The 9,307-nt window shown below is 40.4% G+C and overlaps 2 pseudogenes; one reads left to right on the forward strand and one right to left on the reverse strand.

The window, feature by feature from the left end:
- Window positions 1–696: 696 nt before the first annotated feature.
- On the reverse strand, window positions 697–1,816 carry LOC148100107 (uncharacterized; annotated as a pseudogene).
- Window positions 1,817–7,988: 6,172 nt separating this feature from the next.
- LOC148100108 (uncharacterized) lies at window positions 7,989–9,086 on the forward strand (annotated as a pseudogene).
- The last annotated feature ends 221 nt before the right edge of the window (window positions 9,087–9,307 follow it).

The following is a 9,307-nucleotide window of genomic DNA, read 5'->3' on the forward strand; positions in this document are numbered from 1 at the left end:
TGCTCTGCATAATAACATAGTGTGAACATTAATCTAAAATCTTCCTCAGAAACAAGTTCCATTCATACAATATCAAAGTAATTAAAACTATGATAAAATATTACGTTTATGAGTAAAAGGATGCCATGTTTGCATTCATCTCCTTCACAGATCCTTTAATTTCTTTTCCAAAATGCTGTTAATTTACTCCACACATTTTGCAGTTCTCCTCTGGTTCCTTCATTCACTCTCCTTCTCATCTCCTCCAGTTTCTTAAACTTCTCTGTGTCTCCTATCTCCTTCATCTTCTCAATCAGGAAGTCCAAGTGAACAATAGTGGACACTGAATCAGCTTTCAGAGCAATCTGCTCCAGTCTGACTACATGCTGGTAGGACTCATCCAGGAACTGGGACTTCTCTGCTCTGCATAATAACTCACTGTTTGGTTTATGTAGTGATATTTGTCATGTGCTGTTACATAAGTACAAGTGTGTGAAATACAGGTATATTAATAAAGAAAAAGCAATAACTCAAAGGGTTTTTTTTATATATAAATGAGAATTTCTATTTTTTAATAACTGGATAAAATATGAAAGTATACATGATGTTCCCTCATGTCCACAACAAAAACCACATGGTGTACATCTGAACATGTAGCATAAAGCAGTATCAGGAAAAAAGCCATCTACACAGCTGCCTGATGGTTCTTTACATGTTTCACTTATACCAGAGGGAGGGTCTCCCAATGTTTTTGATAGCTGATGGTGTTTGACCAAGTTTGTATCTCTGTGCTTCTTTGGTTCCTTCATCCTCTCTCCTTCCCATCTCCTCCAGTTTCTGGACCTTCTCTGTGTCTCCTTTCTCCTTCATCATCTCAATCAGGAAGTCCAAGTGGACAATAGTGGATGCTGAATCAGCTTTCAGAGCGATTTCCTCCAGTCTGACAGCATGGTGGTAGGAGTCACTTAGCCACTTTTCCTTTTCTGCTGTCAGCTGTTTCATTTCCTTTTCAAGATTTTCCAAAAGACTCAATATTTTCTCAATTTCCATTTTACTTCTGTGATTTGTCTGCTTCAGAGCTTCTCGGATCTGTCTGATTTCTCTTTGTTTCAGTTCAACCAGCTCAATTCTGTCTTCCAGGTTTTGGATGCAGGCTTTCAGTCTGATTCGTTCATTTAACACTTCGGCTGTTTTCACCAGTTTTTGAGGATTAGAGGCAGTTATCAAACAGGAAGTAAACAGGCTGATTCTTCTCATTTTTGGCACATTTAATGTTTGCAGCTTCAAGAGCTTGAAGAGGGTTTTCAGGCCTGCTTCCATCTGAGTGTGTGATCAGAGCTATGATGTTTTGCTCCACATCTTTTCCAAACAGAGACATCACTGAATCAAAGACGTACAGCAGTCGGTCACTCAGTCGATTATCACTCACCTTCATCACCAGACCCACAGCATGAACTTCATGGACTCCATCATCTGATAGAAACAAGTCCAGTAATCTGTAACTGATGGTGTCATCATATTCAGACCCTCTGGTGTCTCCATATCCAGGAGTATTGATGATGGTCAGAGAGTAGGGCAGAGTTTCATCTTCAAAACCAAAGATCTCGTACACGATCACATCTGATGTCTGACTTTTTGTCTGTCCTTCTATTTGACTCTTCTTCTCCTCCTCTACGATCGTAAACCAGACTCCATCCTCCCACTTCACTCCCATGGTGTAGTTGACCAGAGTGTTGATCAGAGTAGATTTTCCTGCTCCTGTTTCTCCCACAAGTAAGATGGTTCTGTTTGTCTTATTTGGATTTTTTTCTCCAACAGTCATTCTTTTCAGAGTTCCAAACTCCTCTTTCTTCAGTCTCAGCTGGTAGACAGCAGGAGGTCCTGACCTGATGAGAAAACTGTTTGAGCTGATGTCTTCATGTGGTGATGAGATCAAACTGATCCTGCACAGAAAAGCATAGAACGTCTTCAGTACACATGCAAACATTATGAAGAGGTTCCTATTGTTTAACATTGAAAACTGAGCTAATGCTTTTCTGCTCAGAATAAAAGGTCACATAAAATTAAACCTTTTTTTTTCATTTTCTCCAAATAGATTCTTTTTTTTTTTTTTTCTGCTCTACCAAAGCATTAGTGGTCCCACTGCTACTTTTTAATTATACTTTTATTTTCCCTCAACCTTTGATTAGGTTGGCATGACATCATCTGGGTGAGCCATAGCTGTTGCTGCCCTGGATTCATACAGTTTTAATTTCATTTTTAGTTTTTATTGTAAGTATTAGAATATTGGGGTGATTTTCTATGCAGATTTAAACATCTGGCATTAAAGTAAAGAAAGTGAAACTTTATATTTATATTTATTTATTTTATTTTTATTTACCGTATTTTTTATACTATAAGGCGCAGTTAAAATCCTTTAATTTCTCAAAAATCATCAGTGCACCTTATAATACGGTGCGTCTTATGTATTCAATTAAATTCAATTCAATTTTATTTATATAGCGCCAAATCACAACAAATGTCGCCTCAAGGCGCTTCATAGATACAGAGAAAAGCCCAACAATCATATGACCCCCTATGAGCAAGCACTTTGGCGACAGTGGGAAGGAAAAACTCCCTTTTAACAGGAAGAAACCTCCGGCAGAACCAGGCTCAGGGAGGGGCGGCCATCTGCTGCGACCGGTTGGGGTGAGAGAAGGAAGACAGGATAAAAGACATGCTGTGGAAGAGAGACAGAGGTTAATAACAGATATGATTCAATACAGAGAGGTCTATTAACACATAGTGAGTGAGAAAGGTGACTGGAAAGGAAAAACTCAATGCATCATGGGAATCCCCCGGCAGCCTACATCTATTGCAGCATAACTAAGGGAGGATTCAGGGTCACCTGGTCCAGCCCTAACTATATGCTTTAGCAAAAAGGAAAGTTTTAAGCCTAATCTTAAAAGTAGAGATAGTGTCTGTCTCCCGAATCCAAACTGGAAGCTGGTTCCACAGAAGAGGGGCCTGAAAACTGAAGGCTCTGCCTCCCATTCTACTTTTAAATACTCTAGGGACAACAAGTAGGCCTGCAGAGTGGGAGCGAAGTGCTCTAATAGGGTAATATGGTACTACAAGGTCATTAAGATAAGATGGGGCCTGATTATTTAAGACCTTGTATGTGAGGAGCAGGATTTTGAATTCAATTCTGGATTTAACAGGAAGCCAATGAAGGGAAGCCAAAACAGGAGAAATATGCTCTCTCTTTCTAGTCCCTGTCAGTACTCTTGCTGCAGCATTTTGGATTAACTGAAGGCTTTTCAGTGAGTTTTTTGGACATCCTGATAATAATGAATTGCAGTAGTCCAGCCTGGAAGTAATAAATGCATGAACTAGTTTTTCAGCGTCACTCTGAGACAGGATATTTCTAATTTTAGAGATGTTGCGCAAATGGAAGAACGCAGTCTTACATATTTGTTTAATATGTGCGTTGAAGGACATATCCTGGTCAAAAATGACTCCAAGGTTCCTCACAGTGTTACTGGAGGCCAAGGTAATGCCATCCAGAGTAAGAATCTGGTTAGATACCATATTTCTAAGCTTTTCAGCGCCGAGTACAATGACCTCAGTTTTATCTGAGTTAAGAAGCAGAAGGTTAGTGGCCATCCAAGTCTTTATGTCTTTAAGACATTCCTGCAGTTTAGCTAATTGGTGTGTGTTATCTGGCTTCATGGACAGATAGAGCTGGGTGTCATCTGCATAGCAGTGAAAATGTATGCTATGTCTTCTAATGATGCTGCCTAGGGGAAGCATGTATAATGTAAACAGAATTGGTCCTAGCACTGAACCCTGTGGAACTCCATAATTAACCTCAGTGTGTGAAGAGGACTCTCCATTTACATGCACAAATTTGAGTCTATTAGATAGATATGATACAAACCACTGCAGTGCAATACCTGTAATACCTACAGCATGTTCTAATCGCTCTAATAGGATATTATGGTCAACAGTATCGAATGCTGCACTAAGGTCAAGAAGGACAAGCACAGAGATGAGTCCACTGTCAGAGGCCATAAGAAGATCATTTGTAACCTTCACTAAAGCTGTTTCTGTGCTGTGATGAACTCTGAAACCTGACTGAAACTCTTCAAATAAACCATTCCTCTGCAGATGATCTGTTAGCTGTTTGACAACTACTCTTTCAAGGATTTTTGATATGTATGAATTCTGGTTGTGTTTCCTGACCTTGAACCAATTTTATGTGGTACACGGCGCTCAAAAATCGGTCAAAAAATGTTTAAGTACGACTTTGGTAAGGTACACAGCCACACTGCTTAATGGATTGTTGGAGTATTACGGCTACCGTAGTCAGGAGCCTCACGGAGTATCTGGGTCCTAAACTCCATCCTCTTCAAAGTCAAACAAAGACTGCGGCATCACTGAGAGTTAAAACTGTCTTAATTCTTTCATCTTTAATAAAATGATCATCGTTGCTTCTTTGCCAGGTGTAACAATTAAGTTTAACATCCAGGCATCCCTGAAATAAGACTTTATTAAAGTTAACGGAGTTAGAAGATAGCCAGAAGTTAGCTCGCTAGTTTCCACCTAAACGCGATATAGCACATTCTGACTGAGAGATTTCTGAAAATATTAAAAACGTACAGCTCTGCTATTGTGACAGGTTGAAAGACTACTGAAACTAAAAAGGTTATACAGTTAATACTAATTCATCTTAGGTGATGTAAGGATGAAAATAATGTAAATACAGTAAAGAAATTGTTGAAAAGTTATTATTTTTCATGTTACGCCAATGGTTCTCATTTTATTCAAGAGAGATGCCATCTGCACATCACTGATCGGCTAGTAAGCCTTTTCTGGGATTGATTGGTAGTGTCTCCATTCTCCACAAGGGGGTTTTCGTGCGCTTTCCTCATTGCAATAAACAACTGCATGAGGGAAGCAAGTCAAAATCACTCTCGTGATTCTTTTCCCCCTGTTTTCAGGTAAAAGTGTTTAAAAGTTAATGAGTTTGCAATCTGTACATTGTTAATATATTTAATAGGTAACCCTTCATTGTTTTGTAAGCTTTAGAAGCATTATATTACAGTTGTTTTGTGCACATAGACACAAAACAACCTCAGTTGTTTGAGCCCCAGTTTTATACTGTATAATGTCCATTAAGCTAACGGCAGAAGCTAGAAATGTTGCTATTGTCAACCATTTTGTGTCACGATCCTGGGTCTTATGACCCAGCGTTTTGAGTTTTAGTTCATTTTGATGTTTATAGTGCATGTTTAAGCTCATTAGTTTTCTATGTTCATTTGCTTATTATATTCCCCTTGTGTTTTCAACCCTTGCGTTAAGTCTCCCTTATCCTTCATGTGTTTCATGTCTGTTTCTTATGTTGTCAAGTCCATGTAGTCATGTCAGTGTTTCATTGTTTCCTATTTTATTTTGAAAGAGGTCCTATGCTTCGGTGGTCTGTTTTGCTCTTTCCCTGTGGGCGTCGTTATGTTCATGTTGTGTCTACTTTGCCTTTCTGTCCCATGTTTCAGCTCCGTATGTTCTGTCTCAGTTGCTGTTAAGTTTACATGTTTTGAGTACAGTCAGTGTGTTTCCTGTTTTACTTTGAAGGTCCATGTCTCATGTGAGTGTTTCTAGTTTTGCTTCCCTTGTCTCGTCCAGCCTGATCACTCCCAGCTGTGCTCTCCTTCTGTGTCTCATTCCCTCGTTATCCCTCTGTGTATTTAAGCCCTGTGTTTCTCTTTGTCAGTGTGGTAGTCTCCCTCATGGCTGTGTTTCCTTGCGTTTTAGTTTACCCATGTCCCAGTTTAGTTTTCCATGCCATCCTGCAATAAAGCAGCTTTTTTGAGTTTAATTTCGTTGTCGTGAGTTTTGCGTTTGGGTCCTTCTCCTGCCTGTACACAGCCGAAACATGACATTTTGGTTAACAATAGCAACATTCACTCTCTGCGGTAGGGTATGACTTCCTGTTCCTGTTCCAATGCACAGTAGCTTATCTGCAGAGCAGTTTAACTAAAAACGTTTAGATAACTTATTTTTTGATAGTATAATCTTCACGTGCTTCATCCGAAGCACACTTTCTGTGTTCTCACTACCTAATTTATAGCCAAAGTATTCACTCGCTATGTCTTTACTGTTTCCCTAGCTTACATTAGCTTAGCTCGTAGCCGACTCGTTAGCACCATGGCTACTTCACCTGTCCCTCCTGCACTTTCTTGCTCATTGTGTCAGATGTTTAGTTACTCCTCAGCCTCCTTTAGCAGTAATGATATCTGTAACAAATGTAGAATATTTGCAGCTCTGGAGGCCAGGATTACTGAATTGGAGACTCGGCTTCGCACCCTTCATTCACCTGTAGCTAGCCAGGCCCCTGTAGCTGGTGCAGCCGAAGACAGCGTAGGCCCCACTAGCTGATCCCCAGCAGACCCCAAGCAGCTGGGGAAAGAGGGCGGCTGGGTGATGGTGAGGAGGAAGCATAGTCCTAAACAGAAGCCCCAGGTACACCACCAACCTGTTCATGTGTCTAACCGTTTTTCCCCACTCGGCGACACACCCGCCGGGGGTCAAACTCTGGTAATTGGTGATTCTGTTCTCAGACATGTGAAGCTAGAGACACCAGCAACCATAGTCAATTGTCTACCAGGGGCCAGAGCAGACGACATTGAAGGAAATTTAAAACTGCTGGCTAAGGCTAAACGTAAATACAGTAAAATAATAATTCACGTAACACCTGCTTACGTCAATCGGAGTTCACTAAAATCAATATTGAAATGGTGTGTAACTTTGCCAAAACAATGTCGGACTCTGTAGTTTTCTCTGGTCCCCTCCCCAATCACACCAGGAGTGACATGTTTAGCCGCATGTTCTCCTTAAATTTCTCGCTGTCTGAGTGGTGTCCAAAAAACAATGTGGGCTTCATAGATAATTGGCAAACTTTTTGGAGGAAACCTGGTCTTGTTAGGAGAGACGGCATCCATCCCATTTTGGATGGAGCAGCTCTCTTTTCTAGAAATATGGACAGATTTATTATTCATGGCCCACTTCTCGGCAGAGGGAGCAGTGTCTTGGCAGCCAAAAGAATAGCCTACTTGAAGTCCCAGTGACTTCCCAACAACGGCTCTTTTAAGAGCCACCCACAAACCTCGTTCCTGCCTTTTTAAAATTTTCTTAATAAATGGAGCTTTACTCCAAAATAAACTAACCTCTCTTTATTCTCTTAAATAATTGGTCTTCACTATGTTCCTGTATAGTAGTATATTTTTTCATTAGCATAATATGAAATAAATTCTACATGTGTCAAGTTGTGTGCCAATATTTCCAGTGTAGTAGAACTGAGACATTAGTCATTACAAAAATTTATTTGAAATAATATTAAAATTCTCAAACAGAAAAACATTAAACATAAATATATAAAATTCAACTATTTAGAGAGAGAGAGGAATAAAAAGGACCCAGCTTAAAGTGGAAGAGTTTTGGCTGGACCTGCCCCTTTGAACTAGGTCAGAGCATCACGTCACCAGGCTCCTGATTGGTTGTGACGGCGCGACTTGAAGCTATAGTTCAGATTTTTCCAACTCGAGTGGTAGACGAGATATGCACGAACGCACAAAATGCACCACACAAACTGCACCGTGTATTTTACTTCGTGCTTCAAAGTAGCACGACAGACACGTTTTCGCGATGCAAATCTGCTTCTGAAGTTTCGCGGGACCCCCAGTCGCGCTTCATCGCACTCGTCCATTGACTTTACATGTAAACCTGATGCTCTGGTTGCATCTATCGCGTTTGGTGTGTACGCACCATTACACGCCTCTCTGCAGCTTCTCTCCTCCTGTTACCCCCCCCCCCCCCCCCCCCAAAAAAAAAAAAAAAAAAAAACCCATCTCCATAGAGACTGTGTCAGCTCCCAAACAGACAAAAACCAAACTAAAAACCAACAATAAACAACTTAAACATAAAAAATCACAAAGAAAGAACAATACAGTATCCACATCTGAACCAAACAAATCGATTTACTCTGTCTTACAGAAACCTGGTTGCAGCAGGATGATTATGTTAGTTTAAATGAATCAACACCCCCGAGTCATTCTAACTACCAGAAACCTTGAAGAACAGGCCGAGGGGGAGGTGTGGCAGCAATTTTTTACACCAGCCTATAAATTAATGAAAGACCAAGACAGACTTTTAATTCATTTGAAAGCTTAATGCTTAGCCTCGTCCACCCCAGCTGTAAAACTCAGAAACCAGTCTTACTTGTTATCATCTATCGTCCACCTGGGCCTTAAACAGAGTTTCTCTCTGATTTCTCAGACTTTATATCTAATTTAGTTCTGAGCTCAGATAAAATAATTATTGTGGGTGATTTTAACATCCATGTAGATGCTAAAAATGACAGCCTCAACATGGCATTTAATCAGTTATTAGACTCAATTGGCTTCTCTCAAAATGTAAAAGAACCCACCCACCACTTTAATCACACTCAAGATCTTGTTTTAACATATGGCATAGAAACTGAACATTTAACAGTGTTTCCTGAAAACCCTCTCCTGTCTGATCATTTCCTGATAACATTTACATTTACAATAATTGATTACACAGCAGTGGAGAGTAGACTTTATCACAGTAGATGTCTTTCTGAAAGCGCTGTAACTAAATTTAAGAATATAATCCAGCCACTGTTATCATCTTCAATGCCCTGTACCAACACAGAGCAGAGCAGCTACCTGAACGCTACCCCAACAGAGGTTGATTATCTTTTTAATAATTTTACCTCCTCACTACGTACGACTCTGGATACTGTAGCTCCTGTGAAAACTAAGGCCTCTAATCAGAAGTACCTGACTCCGTGGTATAATTCTCAAACACGTACCCTAAAGCTGATAACTCGTAAGCTGGAGAGGAAATGGCGTGTCACAAATTTAGAAGATCATCATTTAGCCTGGAGAAATAGTTTGTTGCTTTATAAGAAAGCCCTCCGCAAAGCCAGAACATCTTACTATTCGTCACTGATTGTAGAAAATAAGAACGACACTGTCACGGGTTGCCAGGGCAAGCCGTGTGTGAATGATTTAGGACCCAGGAAGCGGCAGCTCGGGTGCAAGTGAGTTTAATAAACAAAAGTAAATACAAACAGAAATGGCAAGGGTGAACATGAAACTAAGAAAACCTAAACTGGGTAAACTAACCAAAAACCAAGATGCAGGGAGGCATAGGGAAATACACGGGATGACGGACGGAGAGAAGCAGACGAACTAGCAACGAGGACGAGGTAACATACACTATAAATACACACAGGTAGGAAGTCAGGAGGAGGAGTGGACGCTGG

The sequence above is a fragment of the Neolamprologus brichardi genome, chromosome 13 (genome assembly GCF_056152115.1).
Source record: "Neolamprologus brichardi isolate AB-2024 chromosome 13, ASM5615211v1, whole genome shotgun sequence".
In the NCBI taxonomy this organism is placed as follows: domain Eukaryota; kingdom Metazoa; phylum Chordata; class Actinopteri; order Cichliformes; family Cichlidae; genus Neolamprologus; species Neolamprologus brichardi.